The sequence below is a fragment of the Mixophyes fleayi genome, chromosome 5 (genome assembly GCF_038048845.1).
Source record: "Mixophyes fleayi isolate aMixFle1 chromosome 5, aMixFle1.hap1, whole genome shotgun sequence".
Taxonomy (NCBI): domain Eukaryota; kingdom Metazoa; phylum Chordata; class Amphibia; order Anura; family Limnodynastidae; genus Mixophyes; species Mixophyes fleayi.
The window spans coordinates 275,101,357-275,120,782 of NC_134406.1; the positions used below are offsets into that span (position 1 = coordinate 275,101,357).

General features: G+C 38.8%; 1 long non-coding RNA gene across 1 annotated transcript; it reads left to right on the top strand.

Annotated features, from left to right (window-relative positions):
* Window positions 1-263: 263 nt before the first annotated feature.
* Window positions 264-4,370, top strand: LOC142157919 (uncharacterized). Its single transcript, XR_012692695.1, has 2 exons — window positions 264-428; window positions 3,796-4,370. It is a non-coding gene; the product is annotated as an uncharacterized LOC142157919 (long non-coding RNA).
* The last annotated feature ends 15,056 nt before the right edge of the window (window positions 4,371-19,426 follow it).

Sequence of the window (19,426 nt, forward strand, 5' to 3'; positions counted from 1 at the left end):
AATCACAGATCGGTCCCACTTACAGCCACGGTAGATCTGGACTGTACCACAACTCTTAGCTGACTAGAGTCCTCTGTTTGGCTCTGAAAATGCTTTACAGATCAATTTTAGGAATTGAACAAAAGAGAAAACAGATCACAATCATGGAAGCCCTGAGGCCATACGTTATATAATTGAATAAACTGCATCAGAGGAACCGGTTTAAACAATGTGCCTATATAATGCTGAAACCAATTAGTTAGAGACAGATATAATAGAATAAATTCCGCTTCCGTGACACTAACAAAAGCAGAGACAACATATACTGCAGAGCTAGCGACGGGATGGAGACCGGGCTGAATGTGGCGCTGTTCTTTGCCATGGCGATTGCTGTATATTGTGCTCCGACCACACCAGAGTTTGGGGAAGACGCAGTACAGACTACCACTGTGAGTACCCACTGGCTGAAGATGGTATTCTCAAGTACTAGTAAACTTTAGGAAAATATGATTACTTTTCTGTCCCAAACATACTGTGACAGAAGCACTGGGCACATGGTGACTGACAGAAGTATATGCCCCAGTCTGTCTGCCTTATATGCTTTTAAACCCCAGGGAGATTGTCTGTGTGTTTGGAAAAAACTCCGCAAAGAGTGTGTTCGGCTATAGGAAGAGTCGGTATAAGGGTCCCTTGGGTATAAATGGAGAGAGAAGGGTGGGATCCGTTTATAAGGCCAATTTTGGGTTTTTGTGTGATTTCTCGGTTGCTGTACACTACAATCTATCCCACCTGTTCCCCCAACCCGGGGGGAACAAAACTTTTAAAATAATATGACTTCTGCCTCACAGCGCTGGGGTCATGAGTTCGATTCCCGACCATGGCCTTATCTGTGTGGAGTTTGTATGTTCTCCCCGTGTTTGCATGGGTTTCCTCCGAGTGCTCCGGTTTCCTCCCACACTCCAAAAACATACTGGTAGGTTAATTGGCTGCTAACAAATGGACCCTAGTCTTTGTGTGTTAGGAAATTTAGACTGTAAGCTCCAATGAGGCAGGGACTGATGTGAATGAGTTCTCTGTACAGCGCTGCAGAATTAGTGGCGCTATATAAATAAATGGTGATAATGATGATGATTAATAGCACTACCAAGGTCCTGTTTGAAACTTGCTTCATAAACCAAAGTGAATTATATCTGTTAATCATGAATCATGACCGATCCTTCATGATACCATACTGATACCGTGTTATCAAGTTATTTTCTACAATATAATTCACAATCACATTCCTCAGAATCCCTTCACATAGAACGAGAGTTTCAGATGCTGAGGTTGTGAATCATTACTCGGATATTATAGGAGCCACAAGTGACTCATCATCATTAGAGCCACAATACAGCGTTACTGCGATTTAAAATGTTTTAAAACTGTCTTGAAGCTTTTACACTGGAACTAAGTAAACAATAAACAAGAGTCGGTATAAGGGTCCCTTGGGTATAAATGGAGAGAGAAGGGTGGGATCCGTTTATAAGGCCAATTTTGGGTTTTTGTGTGATTTCTCGGTTGCTGTACACTACAATCTATCCCACCTCTTCCCCCAACAGGGGGGGGAACAAAACTTTTAAAATAATATGACTTCTGCCTCACAGCGCTTGGGTCATGAGTTAGATTCCCGACCATGGCCTTATCTGTGTGGAGTTTGTATGTTCTCCCCGTGTTTGCGTGGGTTTCCTCCGAGTGCTCTTCTTTCCTCCCACACCTCAAAAACATACTGGTAGGTCAATTGGCTGCTATTAAATTGCCCTTAGTCTCACTCGGTCTGTGTGTGTGTATGTTAGAGGATTTAGATTGTAAGCTCCAATGGGGCAGGGACTGATGTGAATGAGTTCTCTGTACAGTGCTGCGGAATAAGAGTCGCTATATAAATAAATAGATGATGATGATGACTTGATAAAGTGCAGAGCAGCTAATATTATTGTTGCTTATTTGTATATATTGTTTATGAATACACTCTCAACCTAAAGAGCAATTGTTTTATTTATTTATTGTTTATATAACGTCAATCATTTTTATACCTCTAGTATCAGTTTTAATTATAACTAAATAGTTATTCATTGCAAGTGCTGATAATAGTATTCCATTAACAGTTTAGCACCAAGAAAATACAAAAACATTATACAATATATTTAACAACCAATAAGTGTTCAGTGCATTTTATGTAACAATTTTACATCATAACATCAATGATTTACATCCTCATTCTTGTCGATTCCAAGTACAAGTGGGATAATCATTAATATATATATAATCAGAATGAGTATTGAAGACATTTATTTTATAGTGTCCAACACTATATAGCAGGACACATTAAAATAAAGTGCACTGGTAACCATAATTTTCAGACAACGCGGATATTGATCTATATAAAGGTGCAATTCATTTGAGTGTTTATTGAATTAAAAAGTTTTAAGGTAAATATTCTGAGCCTGATTCATTAAATACCGATATGTTCCATATTTTGCATAAAATCGTTTTGTGCATGCCCAGAATCTAACCACACACCAGAGAACGCAGCCATGTCCAGTTAATTTTTCGAGTGCAAAATACCCTTACTGCAGCCTACGATTAGACATTAATAACATCCTAATGAATGTAATTTATTTAAGAAAAATAAAATCAAATAAAAAAGTTTTGTCATTAATGACTGTATTATTAACAGGTGACATTAATAGAATTTATTTTTTTCCATGCATTCTTTTTGGAGTTTATATTCCACATTTGTATTGGACGTATCCTGCAGTGTGATGTCTGTTAGAGCAGAGCGGACCTAGACCCGTATTCATCACCAGACGTATCTTCACATCCGCTCCTTGTGTAATACAGACGTGCATGTGACCAGTTTACTTACTTTTTTTTAAAAAAAACTCACAGTACGTTTGTTTTGTGTACCTTATACCCCATTCATACTGCACCAAAATCCCGGGTTTTTCCTGGGTCGAGCTCAAACGACCCGGGTCTTGGTGCAGTATGAATGGTACAAGTGAAAAATCCGGGATTTATCGAGGGGTAATTCCCGGGTCGGACCCGGGTTGCCTGCACTATGAATGGAAAAACCCGGGTTTTTGCATAGTTGCATAGGGGAGAGAGGGTTTTTGCATAGGAGAGGGGGGGGGTGAGAGAGACAGAGAGAGAGACAGAGAGAGAGAGAGACACAGAGTCACACACTGAGATATTTTTTTTTTCTTTTCTTCCATATTCCAGCTTTCAGCCAATGAAAAGTGCTCTGGTGATGACTCCCACAAATTGCCAGGGCACAGACTTGTGCAGTATGAATGGGGTCAACCCAGGAAATTCCCGGGTCCAAGGTGCAGTATGAATGGTATTTCTGAGCTGGGACGCTCCGAGACCCTGCAAAAACCCGGTTTCAAAAACCCGGGATATTGCAGGGGCGGCAGTATGAAAGTGGTAATGAATCAGACCCTCAATTAACTCACATGCATGATCGCTCGTAGTGATAAACTTAATGCATGATATTATTATGAGCATTTGCACTAAATATCTACTTAGGTATAAAAGTGATCTTACAGCAACATAAACCTTCCGTGATTAATCTATTTATATATTACACTATATCCCCCCGGTCTCTGTTTTATATCTAGACCTTTATACACCCAGCAGTACTGGTACAAGGGGCGACCTCACCTCTAAGAACTTTATACACTAGAGGTCTATTGCACAGATTACTTTTTCATATTTTAGTGTTAATAATTTGGGGATCTGGATTCTGTGTCTATACGTCTGATGTCTTTTTTTTTTCCTCAGCAAAATCCGGAGAACGGGGGAGAGGAGAAAACTGCAACACAAATATATATATCCAAAACTACAAGACCTGAGGCCCCGGATCATAATGTTATAACAGATCAATCAACAACTCTGGACCCCGACTCTAATATAACCCATATAGCAATGTGCCTTGGCTGTATGGACTCGAAATTTCCAAAAAACCCTTCATGAAAATAGGCCCTATGAAGCCCTATAAGCGGACCACACATACAACACCCCACCGAACTCCCCAGCACCAATCACATCTGACAGAGTCTTTTCTGATTACATTTTATATTTCTGGCTATAATTACAAAGTTCCCGACTTACTATATTGGATGATTGATCAAGAAAACTGATCTACTAACATTCATACCTGCAATCAGACGCACTTTCACTTCCATCTGCACAATCAGCCAATCACGTGGTGCCCACATGCTATCCGTGGATGCCGGCTCTATCTAGTAACCCCAGACTACTGAGGAGTCCAATAATAAGATTAAGAATTATCTCTGATGTGCTTAGTGTAGTTTTGTTTTATATTTTACAATAAAATTGTCATTATTTCATCTCTCTATCATATCTATCTATCTATCTAACTCATATCTATCTCTCATATCTATCTATCTCATATCTATCTATCTATCTCATATCTATTTATCTATCTATCTTTCTATCTATCTATCTAACTCATATCTATCTCTCATATCTATCTATCTCATATCTATCTATCTATCTATCTATCTATTTCATATCTATCTATCTATCTATCTAACTCATATTTATCTCTCATATCTATCTATCTATCTATCTCATATCTATCTATCTATCTATCTAACTCATATCTATCTATCTCATATCTATCTATCTATCTATCTATCTATCTATCTATTTCATATCTATCTATCTATCTCATATCTATCTATCTATCTATCTATCTATTTCATATCTATCTATCTATCTATCTATCTATCTATCTCATATCTATCTATCTATCTACCTATCTCATATCTATCTATTTATCTCATATCTATCTATCTATCTATCTGATATCTATCTATCTATCTCATATCTATCTCCTATCTATCTATCTCATATCTATCTATCTATCTCATATCTATCTATCTATCTAACTCATATCTATCTATCTCATATCTATCTATCTTTCTATCTATTTCATATCTATCTATCTCATATCTATCTATCTATCTATCTATCTATTTCATATCTATCTATCTATCTATCTATCTATCTATCTATCTCATATCTATCTATCTACCTATCTCATATCTATCTATTTATCTCATATCTATCTATCTATCTGATATCTATCTATCTATCTCATATCTATCTCCTATCTATCTATCTCATATCTATCTATCTATCTCATATCTATCTATCTATCTATCTCATATCTATCTATCTCATATCTATCTATCTATCTAACTCATATCTATCTCTCATATCTATCTATCTATCTATCTATCTAACTCATATCTATCTCTCATATCTATCTATCTATCTCATATCTATCTATCTATCTATCTATCTATCTATCTATCTAATATCTATCTATCTATCTATCTATCTCATATCTATCTATCTGTGACAGGATGGACCACCTATGCCACCCTGTCTGTTGTTGCTATGAACCGGCTGGGCTTACTTTGCCACTGTTCCCTTTCGTTATCCCAAATGCGCCCTCTTGCCGCAGTAGGAGGGGCTTACAAAGGCTGCCACCACTGGATTCCTATACCGGCATCCAGAATCGGGTTTCTTCTGGGTAGCTGATGCTGCAAGTGTACCTCGTTACTGGTGTACCTGGGCTGGTAGTCCTGACCTCTCGATATAGATCAGGGTTGCTGTGGATGGATCCCCCCCTGGCCTATCACACTGGCCAGAGTTGCTGGGTAGTGGGCAGAGCGGTGGTACTGGAAAAGCTTGGGTCCAAACCTCAGACAGCCGGAGAACGGATTAGTTTTCAGGTCTAATCTGCAGGTCACAGGAATACAGCAATATTGAAGATGTTTCCAAACAGGTCTTTGAAGCAAGATGTTTATTTGCTCACACTGGTTAGAGGTCCCAGTGATCAGGTCAAATGTTAAAATCCGAAGAACCGGTTTCAAATACAAGCTGATGCCTTTTATACATTTCAGAAACTGTCTATTTTTAGAATCAGGATATAATCTGCTTCCCAAAACATAGATTTACATGCATTTCAAGGCTAACAAAATTTACACTTATCTATGAAATTCATCTGGACAAAAGGCCACACAGTAACGACCGCCTGCTGGGCCTCTGGCCAGAGCAGGCATGACACTACATCATATGCCTAATCGGAGGTTTCCACTAGCAACCTTACAAATCCCAAACAATGACACTTCCATACAAAACACATCCCAATACAAAAAAAAACTTGGTAAACAAAGGTTCATTGTATCAGATATATACATCAGAAATAAGGCATATCCTTTAGTAAGGTTAAAACAAGAGACAAATTTCTTCCCTTAGTCTCAGAAACTAAAGATTTCCCTATATCAAAACATACACAATTTTAAAAATAAGTGCATTGGCAATTTATATAAATCAGCGCCCTGCGCTATTTCCTTTAAATAAATTCATACCAAAAGTTATTTATCAGTGATCCAGTCACACTATCTATCTCATATCTATCTATCTATCTATCTATCTATCTATCTATCTATCTATCTCATATCTATCTATCTATCTATCTATCTATCTATCTATCTATCTCATATCTATCTATCTATCTCATATCTATCTATCTATCTATCTATCTATCTCATATCTATCTATCTATCTATCTATCTCATATCTATCTATCTATCTATCTATCTATCTATCTATCTATCTATCTCATATATATCTATCTATCTATCTCATATCTATCTATCTATCTATCTATCTATCTCATATCTATCTATCTATCTATCTATCTATCTCATATCTATCTATCTATCTCATATCTATCTCATATCTATCTATCTATCTATCTCATATCTATCTATCTATCTATCTCATATCTATCTCATATCTATCTATCTATCTATCTATCTATCTATCTCATATCTATCTATCTATCTATCTCATATCTATCTATCTATCTATCTATCTCATATCTATCTATCTATCTATCTATCTCATATCTATCTATCTATCTATCTATCTCATATCTATCTATCTCATATCTATCTATCTATCTATCTATCTATCTATCTATCTCATATCTATCTATCTATCTATCTCATATCTATCTATCTATCTATCTATCTATCTCATATCTATCTATCTATCTATCTATCTATCTATCTATCTCATATCTATCTATCTATCTATCTATCTATCTATCTATCTATCTCATATATATCTATCTATCTATCTCATATCTATCTATCTATCTATCTATCTATCTATCTATCTCATATCTATCTATCTATCTAATATCTATCTATCTCATATCTATCTATCTATCTATCTATATATCTCATATCTATCTATCTATCTATCGATCTCATATCTATCTATCTATCTATCTATCTATCTATCTATCTCATAGCTATCTATCTATCTCATATCTACCTATCTATCTATCTATCTATCTATCTCATATCTATCTATCTATCTATCTATCGATCTATATATCTCATATCTATATTACTATCTATCTCATATCTATCTATCTATCTATCTATCTATCTCATATCTATCTATCTATCTATCTCCTATATATCTATCTATCTCATATCTATCTATCGATCTCATATATATCTATCTATCTATCTATCTATCTCATATCTATCTACCTATCTATCTCATATCTATCTATCTATCTCATATCTATCTATCTATCTATCTCATATCTATCTATCTATCTATCTATCTATCTATCTATCTATCTATCTATCTCATATCTATCTATCTATATATCTCATATCTATCTATCTATCTATCTATCTCATATCTATCTATCTATCTATCTCATATCTATCTATCTATCTCATATCTATCTATCTATCTATCTATCTATCTATCTATCTATCTCATATCTATCTATCTCTCATCTCTCTATGTAATATCTATCTATTTCTCTATCTATCTATCTCATATCTATCTATCTATCTATCTCATATCTATCTATCTCTCATCTCTCTATGTAATATATATCTATTTCTCTATCTATCTATCTATCTCTCATCTCTCTATGTAATATATATCTATTTCTCTATCTATCTATCTATCTCTCATCTCTCTATGTAATATCTATCTATCTATCTATCTATCTATCTCATATCTATCTATCTATCTCATATCTATCTATCTATCTCAAATCTATCTATCTCATATCTATCTCATATCTATCTATCTCTCATCTCTCTATGTAATATCTATCTATTTCTCTATCTATCTATCTATCTATCTATCTCATATCTATCTATCTATCTATCTATCTCATATCTATCTATCTCTCATCTCTCTATGTAATATCTATCTATTTCTCTGTCTATCTATCTCATATCTATCTATCTATCTATCTATCTATCTATCTATCTCATATCTATCTATCTATCTATCTCATATCTATCTATCTATCTATCTATCTCATATCTATCTATCTATCTATCTATCTATCTATCTATCTATCTCATATCTATCTATCTATCTATCTCATATCTATCTATCTCTCATCTCTCTATGTAATATCTATCTATTTCTCTATCTATCTCATATCTTACAGAACAAAACAACACAATACCTTCAGAATGTCACTGCAGTCTACTGATCAGACGCTCTTCTAGGTAAATTATACCTCACTTCTTAATGTCTTTAAAGATTAAAACAATTCATACATTCATTGCTAAAATAACAGAGAACAGCCGCCCTCTTATGGGACAGTTTGTGCTATATCCAAAATAGTGACGATAAATCACAAGAAAAAAAGGGGACGTAGAAAAGTCGCTGTTCTCTGACTATTTCAAAACACCAATCAATGTGTAATTAAATCATTAATTTAATGTAAGTAAATAATAGCACATGACCATTGCGTTTCCACAACATATAAAATACTCATCCACTGCAATTTATCAGAGTGTATGAATAAAACATAATAACAAAAATCCACCTCTTAAAGCGCTTGTAAGTTATTTCTAGGATGACTATTTATTCAATCCTGGGGGTGCACTCCCCGGAAAGTCATATTACACACCCCCCACAGAGAAGAAAGAAAAAAAAAGGGTGTCAGTTGAAAACCAGCATGGGTGTTACATGCAGTCTGATAATAGCTCAGAGAATGTGAAATCAGGTTGAAAAAGCAATGATAAGATCTTTTAGTTCCTTAGCCACTTATTCTTCAATAAATTCTAGGCTCTTGCTGCCCACAATCCACTGATATAGTTCAAAGTGCAAATGAAATAAAAGTTTTAAAACCGCAAATGAAGCATTTAACTTCTTACGCGTTTCTCCACTGCAAAAATGTGGTTTCCTCAGAGAGTAGCAAAATAGTAATAGTCCACTTCTTTAAAAAGGACCTCTAGCCAATGGGATTCTGGACATAATTAATATCAGGTGAATTCAGAGAGAGAGAAAAAAATCTATCTATCTATCTATCTATCTCATATCTATCTATCTATCTATCTATCTCATATCTATCTATCTATCTATCTCATATCTATCTATCTATCTATCTATCTATCTATCTCATATCTATCTATCTATCTCATATCTATCTATCTATCTATCTATCTATCTATCTATCTATCTCATATCTATCTATCTATCTATCTATCTATCTATCTATCTGTCTATCTATCCATCTATCTATCTCATATCTATCTATCTATCTCATATCTATCTATCTATCTATCTATCTATCTGTCTATCTATCCATCTATCTATCTCATATCTATCTATCTATCTCATATCTATCTATCTATCTATCTATCTATCTATCTATCTGTCTATCTATCCATCTATCTATCTCATATCTATCTATCTCTCTGTCTATCTATCTATCTATCTATCTATCTATCTATCTATCTCATATCTATCTATCCATCTCATATCTATCTTTCTGTCTATCTCATCTATCATTGCTGTCACACTCTTGCACTGGGATGAGGGGGCCATAATAGACCCTAGGATATTCTATATCACTGATTATATAAAGGACAGAGTAGTGATCTGTAAGTTCAGACTCTCTGGTACCCGCAGTCACAGCTGGGAACATAATTTCACAAATGATTGTGCAAAGCATCAGTATAGGAAAGTGGGCGTGTCCATGTCACACAAAGCGATCAGATTGGTGTATTTACTTGAAATGATACGTCCTGTATTCCGCATGTTCTGCAATAAATAAATGATTCATATTGTCAGGTATCTATGTTACATAAAGACGTTTCACGTTAACACTTCCCTCACCGGTTTATTGATTTGGGATCACTGTGAAGCTCATGTAGCCGTGTAATACCTAGGTGATCCACAACACAGTCAGCATCAAACACACTAACACAACGTTATAAAGCATTACCCTAGGATTACTCTAACGGAGTTATACAGGAAAAGATTTATATAAAGATTTGCGCATTCTACAACTGACAGTTATACAGCCCATGTGCAGGACCGCCGTCATAATCAATGGCGCTAACCTGATTTCTCCAAAAAATTCCAGCCTCCTCCCCCTTCCCAACTGCAGGTAGAAGAACTTTACTTACCTATCAGACATTTGTTCAGAATAGAGGAGATTGGAAGGGAGAAGAGAAGGAATCAGAATGATTAGGGCCAATCATGACTAGAGATGAGCGGGCTCGGATATCTGAAATCCGAGCCCACCCGAACGTTGCCGATCCGAGCCGGATCCGAGACAGATCCGGGTATTCCCGCCAATTGCAAAACTGAAACCGAGGCTCTGAGTCATAATCCCGATGTCGGATCTCGCAATACTCGGATCCTATAAATTCCCCGCTAGTCGCCGCCATCTTCACTCGGGCATTGATCAGGGTAGAGGGAGGTTGTGTTAGGTGGTCCTCTGTCCTGCTATATTCTGTGCTGTGCTGTGCTGTGTTCTGCTCAGTCCAGTGGTGCTGTGTCCTGTGCTCTGTCCTTCTGAGTTCATTGGTGCTGCTGGGTCCTGTGCTGTGTCCTGTTCAGTCCAGTGGTGCTGTGTCCTGTGCTCTGTCCTTCTGAGTTCAGTGGTGCTGCTGGGTCCTGTGCTGTGTCCTGTTCAGTCCAGTGGTGCTGTGTCCTGTGCTCTGTCCTTCTAAGGGCATTGTTATTTCCCCATTATTCCCAAATTATAAAAAATTTCAAAAAAAGTTATAAAAAAAATTACAAAAAAAGAAATTATAAAAAAAAAAATATCCCAAAACAATCCTGCAGTATAAGTCCATTGGTACTGCTATATTACAAAGTTCACTGATTCTGCAGTATAAGTCCAGTGGTACTGCTATTACAAAGTTCACTGATTCAGCAGTATAAGTCCAGTGGTACTGATATATTACAAAGTTCACTGATTCAGCAGTATAAGTCCAGTGGTACTGATATATTACAAAGTTCACTGATTCAGCAGTATAAGTCCAGTGGGACTGATATATTACAAAGTTCACTGATTCAGCAGTATAAGTCCAGTGGTACTGCTATTACAAAGTTCACTGATTCAGCAGTATAAGTCCAGTGGTACTGATATATTACGAAGTTCACTGATTCAGCAGTATAAGTCCAGTGGTACTGCTATTACAAAGTTCACTGATTCAGCAGTATAAGTCCAGTGGTACTGATATATTACAAAGTTCACTGATTCAGCAGTATAAGTCCAGTGGTACTGCTATATTACAAAGTTCACTGATTTAGCAGTATAAGTCCAGTGGAACTGCTATTACAAAGTTCACTGATTCAGCAGTATAAGTCCAGTGGTACTGCTATTACAAAGTTCACTGATTCAGCAGTATAAGTCCAGTGGTACTGATATATTACAAAGTTCACTGATTCAGCAGTATAAGTCCAGTGGTACTGCTATATTACAAAGTTCACTGATTTAGCAGTATAAGTCCAGTGGAACTGCTATTACAAAGTTCACTGATTCAGCAGTATAAGTCCAGTGGTACTGATATATTACAAAGTTCACTGATTCAGTAGTATAAGTCCAGTGGTACTGCTATTACGAAGTTCACTGATTCAGCAGTATAAGTCCAGTGGTACTGCTATTACAAAGTTCACTGATTCAGCAGTATAAGTCCAGTGGTACTGATATATTACAAAGTTCACTGATTCAGCAGTATAAGTCCAGTGGTACTCTCCTGTGCCGCATATAATTTTTAAAGGCTTTGCCGAGTGTGTGTGGCTTAGGGGTACGCTCTCTTGTGCTACATATAATGGAAAACCAAAATTTGGAGGATAAAGTAGGGAAAGATCAAGACTCACTTCCTCCTAATGCTGAAGCTGCTGCCACAGACGGTGAAATGCCATCAACGTCGTCTGGCAAGCCCGATGCCCAATCTCCTAGTACAGGGCATGTAAAATCCAAAAAGCCCAAGTTCTCAAAAAATAGCAAAAAGAGAAACTTAAAATCATCTGAGGAGAAACGTAAAGTTGGGAATATGCCATTTACGACACGTAGTGGCAAGGAACGGCTTAGGCCCTGGCCCGTGTTCATGACTAGTGGTCCAGCTTCACCCAAGGATCTAAGCCCTCCTCCCCGCCCCCTACAAAAAATTTAAGAGAGTTATGCTGTCAGCAACAACAACAAAACAGCAAAGAACTCTGCCTTCTAAACAGATGACATCACAAATCCCCAAGGCGAGTCCAAGGGTGTTGGTGGTTGTGAAGCCTGACCTTCCCATCACTGTACGGGAAGAGGTGACTCCATCCAGCATTTGCACCACGACCTCTGCATATGCTGGAAGGATCACCCACAGTCCAGTTATAGATTTGGCTAATGAAGGTGTGAATGTTGTACACCGGGAGGAGGATATTGATGTAGCTGGCGTTGAGGAGGATGTTGATGATTATGATGCAGACAGATACCAAATTGCCTTTCTCAATTTCTATTTATATTCTTTATTATATAACGGCTGAATAGTTTTCTATTTTACTCCTAGTGGAGAGGGGATCTGATGCAGACAGATACCAAACAGCCTTTGTCCATTTCTTTGTATATTTGAATTTCTAGTTCTACAGTCTATGCAGGCTGCTTTTTTTATATTCAACTACAAGTGTAGGGCGGGGGGGGGGGGGGCATAGATAGCCACCAAAGTAACGTGGTCCATTTAATTTCACTTTCTAGCTCCACAATCTGTGCAGCCTGCTTTTTTTATCTTCAAAGTATTTACAAGCCTTGCAATCTAAATTAACTAGAGGTAGTGACGTGCTAGAACTCCACCCTCTATATGCTGCAGAGGATGGGGGAGCATCAAAAGGCCATTCAAGCCTACACAGCCACCTATGACATAGGAAAAGGAGTGGGGATGCGCCTGAGTCAAGCGCACTGGAGAATGATTTCCGTGTTGTGCAAGGTTCTGCAGCCATTTGAACTTGCCACACGAGAAGTCAGTTCCGACACTGCCAGCTTGAGTCAGGTGATTCCCCTGATCAGGCTTTTGCAGAAGCAGCTGGAGAAAGTGAGGGAGGAGCTGGTACACCATTGCGATTCCACCAAGCATGTAGCTCTTGTGGATGAAGCCATTCGTACGCTTTGCCAGGATCCGAGGGTGGTCATTCTTTTAAAGTCAGAGGAATACATTCTGCCCACCGTTCTCGATCCTCGGTTTAAAGCGTATGTTGTGTCTCTGTTTCCGGCGGACACAAGTCTACAGCGGTGCAAAGACCTGCTGGTCAGGAGATTGTCCTCTGAAGAGGACCGTGACATGCCAACAGCTCCTCCTTCATTTTCATCACTGTTTGTGCAGTTCCAAAAAAGAGGAACTGCCATTTCTATTGCTACCTTCTTTCTTTCTATATGTAAAAAAAAAAAAACAACTGCCATTTCTAGTACTACTTTGTTTCTTTCTCTATTTAAAAGAAACGTAATAAATGCCATTTCTAGTACTACCTTCTTTCTTTCTATATTTAAAACAAAAAAAAAACTGTCATTTCTATTACTACGTTAATTGTTTGTGTAGTCACAAAAAAAAAGGAACTGCGCCCTTAACTGCTATGTTGGTTTTAGACGTCCATCCGGTGTCCGCAATCTGTTCCCTGGAATTCAGACCAGTTGAGGGTTTTTTTATTATATTGTGGCCCCGGTATCAAATTGGGTACCGGGGCCACTCCACTACGCAGTCCAGATACTTGTTTGGTGGAATTCAGACCAGTTGAGGTTTTTTTTTATTATATTGTGGGGACCACTCCACTACACAGTCCAGATACTTGTTTGGTGGAATTGAAACCAGTTGAGGGTTTTTTATTATATTGTGGCCCCGGTATCAAATTGGGTACTGGGGCCACTCCACTACACAGTCCAGATACTTGTTTGGTGGAATCCAGACCAGTTGAGGTTTTTTTTTATTATATTGAGGGGGGGGGAACTGCCCTGCATATCTATAGGGAGGGGGGGGGGAACTGCCCTGCATATCTATAGGGAGGGGGGGAACTGCCCTGCATATCTATAGGGATGGGGGGGGAACTGCCCTGCATATCTATAGGGAGGGGGGGAACTGCCCTGCATATCTATAGGGAGGGGGGGGGGGAACTGCCCTGCATATCTATAGGGAGGGGGGGGGGAACTGCCCTGCATATCTATAGGGAGGGTGGGGGAACTGCCCTGCATATCTATAGGGAGGGGAGGGGAACTGTCCTGCATATCTATAGGGAGGGGGGGGGAACTGCCCTGCATATCTATAGGGAGGGTGGGGGAACTGCCCTGCATATCTATAGGGAGGGGGAACTGCCCTGCATATAAATAGGAAGGGGGGGGGAACTACCCTGCATACCTATAGGGAGGGGGGGAACTACCCTGCATATCTATAGGGAGGGGGGGAACTACACTGCATATCTATAGGGAGGGGGGGGAACTACCCTGCATATCTATAGGGGGGGGGACTACCCTGCATATCTATAGGGAGGGAGAGGGGGGACTGTCATGCATATGTATAGGGAGGGAGAGGGGGACTGTCATACAAATCTATAGGGTGGGAGGGGGGGGCTGCCATGAAAATCTATAGGGAAGGAGAGAGGTTGATATGTATGAAGGAGGGCAGAGGAGGGGGGCTGATATATGTGACTGGGGGAGTTTTGATGTGACGGGGGGGATAGCTACAGAGTGGAGGTAAGGAAAATAGCTGCAAGGGGGATGGATGCAGGGTGGGAGGTAAAGAAAATGGCTGCAGCAGGGGTTAAGGAAAATGGCTGTGGGGGGGGGTTGTGGTTAAGGAAAATGGCTGCAGGGGGTATTTAAAAAATGGAGCAGCTTTGGGGGGCAGAATCTCATGATTGTGTGGTGGTCACATGGGTGGTCTCAGCAATCACTAGAATACTAAATATTAGTGAGATGGGGCTGGTAGAGGTTTGTATTTGATTGACAACAAATATTCAGATATTGCTTATATATGCCTGTCCAATGGGGTACTTCTAGCTGGCCATAATGGAGTGTTTTGTTTTAACTAAAGGGCCTAATCATTCAGGGTTTGTTAACATTTTGCATTTTAATACATTTTTGCATTTTCAAAACAGGACGCCAACTTTCCAGAAGCCAGCGAGAGGATAACAAAGTTGCAAGAGAGAAGAGCAAGAACAGGTAAGAGACAATGGCACAATCTGTCTAAATTTGAATGCTGGAGAATACACCTGAACATTCATATTCAGGAGTGTTCCTATACACCTATATATTCGGAGGAGGGGGGGGGGGGCGCTGCGGCCGTATTAGCCTAGGGCGGCCAGAACCCTTAATCAGGCCCTGTGTGAGGCAATATATCACATTTAAAGAATCACAGTTGAGAAATTCTATGATCTTCCATGTTTTTAGGTAGTGATCCCGATACTCCTTAGTATTCACCATATATTGGCATGCAAGACATCTCCCACATTTATGAAAACCAATAGGTCTATTAGAGACCCTCTTTGGTGGAGATAAGGCACTGTGAACCAGACTATCTTTTAGATTCTTTGACCGACGCCATGTTATGGATATTCTGTCACCCAGGACTTTATCCAGATCTTTATCTGATTTAAGTACATCCCAATGTTTTTGAAAAACCTCAGCAATCTGTCGCCATTCGGAACAGAAAGAGCCAATAAGGCGAATTTTAGAGTCCTGCATTTTGTTTTTGGGAGGTGGATAGATGAGTTTGTCTCTGTCTCTCTTATGGACAGACATCTCTGCTTTGCGCATAATGCGCTTACTGTAACCTCTGGATTCCAATTGTTTTTTGAAGTCACTCGTCCTATTCATAAACACTTGTTCGTCTGAGCAGTTGCGCTTCGTCCTGAGGAGCTCCCCTTTAGGGATACCCCTAATAACTGCAGGGTGGTGGGAGCTAGATGAATGTAGAAGGCTGTTGGTTGAAGTTTTCTTTCTGTAAATGTCCGTATTAAGATGTCCATCTGGCGTTTTGGAGATAGTGAGATACAAAAAAGACTGGTGTCCCTTCCAACCCCCCCGTCCCCCGTCCCCCATCCCCCCGTCCCCTCCGTATCGGCCTGTGTTTAGTATTCCACCTCCTTCTCTGCGTCTTGGATTTAAATCTAAAAAATCTTTTATTGAGGTTTGATTGTCCCTGGCTATTGGAGACTGATCAGGAGTCTCGTTGCCAGACGATTCAATTTCGGAGGTACTGTACCCTGATGTTGACTTTTTTGGCTTAGAGATATCCCATCTAAAAACTCTATTATTTTGGTAGTCATGCATATCTCTAGCAAATTTTTTACGTTTCTTGTCCATGATCATACCTTCAAATTGATCAAAGTCAAGTTTAAATTTGTCATATGCTTTCTGAAATTTTTCTATATTCTCATATTGTTTCAATTTCTCTCCCAAAGATGTAATTTCATCTGAATAGGACTGTAGGAGTAAACTGTCATGTTCTATGAGTATATTAATCAAGTCATTAGAACATCTAGTTAAAACTTCCTCCCACTTTTTCTTTAGTTCACCATTATATAGTTTATATAGTTTAAATGCCGGGTATATTTTAGCCCTTAGACCCCTTGGGACCATTTGTTGTAAGATAGTTATTAAACATAGTCTTGTTCCAAAAGACTTTTGTTTGTTTGTACATTGTGTTTCTCAGATCATTCAATAATTGTGTCCAATCGACGGCTGTTCTATCATGACTAAATGTGTCACTGAAGAATTCCTCATCTGCATTTCCCTTCCATTTCTCTTGTCTCTTTAAGAGATCATTACTTATGCTAAAGGTTGGGTTCAACTCTTAAAGATTATTATATGATCCCTATATAGGTAATAACGAATCCTGTGCAGATATGATGAACAGTGAAACACTCCTCAGAATAATAGATTAAAGAAACACACCTATATCGCACCAGGAATATCCTATACGCTCTAGCCCTTATAGCCGCTTATAACCCACTGACTGATGCAAAAAACACTAACCTATATGCTACGACACCACAGTATGTGCATCCGTCATTAGAGTCTGATTTCTACACCAATAGTCTCCGATTCTCTTATCTCTCCCTGCTGGTAGTTGGCAGAAATTAATAGAAAATAAATTATATGGAGACGTTCTACAAATATATATTAACCCTTGTCTTTCTTCCACAGTACAACCCCTGGGGATGGAGGAAAAGATGACTCCGACCTAACAAAATATTATTATGGCCACACAAAAATTCCTTTAACGGACAGCAAAAAACTGTATGACGACGTTTATGATATAGTGTATGAACCAGATTGTATCAGGTGTGTCGATAACTTGCTACAAAACATAAGCAAAAAAATCTGTAATTCCAAACAAAAATGGTAACTGGACCAAACCAACATATAAAACGATTCTCAAGCCATCAGGAGGTCCGAGCGGAGGTGGGTTTCTGCGCCAGCTAGTGATAATGGCTCCCAACCAGGGTCTGGCTCGTAAGATTGAGTCTCAGCTCTGCAGCCTATTAGGAACACTTTAAAGGAAAGAAATGCAGGTAGCCCAGTGACCCAGCCCAAGGTAGTCCCCTATGGGACCGGCCCAGGGGGCAGGTGTTTCCCTGCACCCCAGAACGGCGCCCCTGCATCCACTGGGGATACAGTAAATATTGACAACTCCAATTACATATGGGATAATGTTTCTCCTACTGTACATTATAAGAGTATTACATTATGGTTAAAAGACGTCTTCATTTCCCAATAGCTCAGATATAATGTAGACATACCTATAGCGGTACTCCGATATAATCTGCACCCTGCTTGCCTATCCTTTCGAAGTTACTGGAGACAATAATTCATTGTCCAATGCAGAATATTACCAAATATTTACTAAATCACAGCAACATCCCTGACTGTTTATTGTACTCAGATACTAATCTGGAGGAAATGAAATTCCGTAATGCAGGTATCAGATGTCCTCAGCAGCAGGTTATATATAAAAGGGAGATTCATAAAAAAAACACTGAACATTGTGTGTGACACAAGACAAAGGACAATGAGGATCTGGCTCAGGTATTCTCTGATCGTCACTCTCTTCGCTGCTGTTTCTGCTGCACCCTTTCTCCTGAACCCCGAGAACACGACGCCAACCCCAGGACTTGATGCAGTAAGTTACCGCTGTGTCCTGCTCTGTTACAGATGGTGGGTCCAGCAGCAATGACCTCTCTGCTATTAATGTAACGCCATGGTCTAGCCAGACTCCGGCTCTTGGCCGGAGAATTAGTTCCATAGGTGAAAAATGAAATTGTATTAATAAACCAGATCTTTGTTAGGCTAGATATCCAGGTTTATTTAATTACAGTTGAACTAACAGAGAAATGTAAATGATAACTGGACACAAGGCTAAATATTCTGTAGTTTAGTTAAACAATAATTCTGGATATCACCAACCTGGGGTCCGTGGCCCTCTTGATCCAAAAGGTCCCCCAATATCGGTGACAATCCAAAAACGTGCTCTTCCCTGCTTCTGCCACTTCTCCACCCAAAACTGATTTTTGCAATTTTGTAGTTGTCCATTAAATTCGATTTAGAAAATGCCTTTTACCTTCAATATCTCATCCCCTGCACCCTGGAGGCCTGATGTTCACCTCTACTAGAGTTACACCCAGGGTATGGTATTAAGCGGGTCTTTGGAGGTATACCTTTTGGATCCCATTTAAAGTTAGGAGCAAATCCAGCTACAGGGTGCAAATTGACACATGAGCAAAGTTTGTTGCAAGACAAGGGGTGCAAATGCAATATTGGGGGTTTTTTTGCATGTAGAGAAGGTACTGGCTGCTTTTGAAAAGAGCGCAAAAATACTGAGAAGAATTTTTTTTACACTGTGATTTAGAATTCATGTGTCCCTCTCCCATCTGAACAGATTTTAAATGTGGCCATGACACCTTCTAGCTGGATTTAATCCTAAAGGAGGCCCTTTATGAGCAATCTGATGCCTCTGATATATCTATAGAGCCAGATATGAACTATTTAATACAAATATCAACCAAATTAAATTGAGGTTTAATCAGGACATAGGATTGAATTGTAATG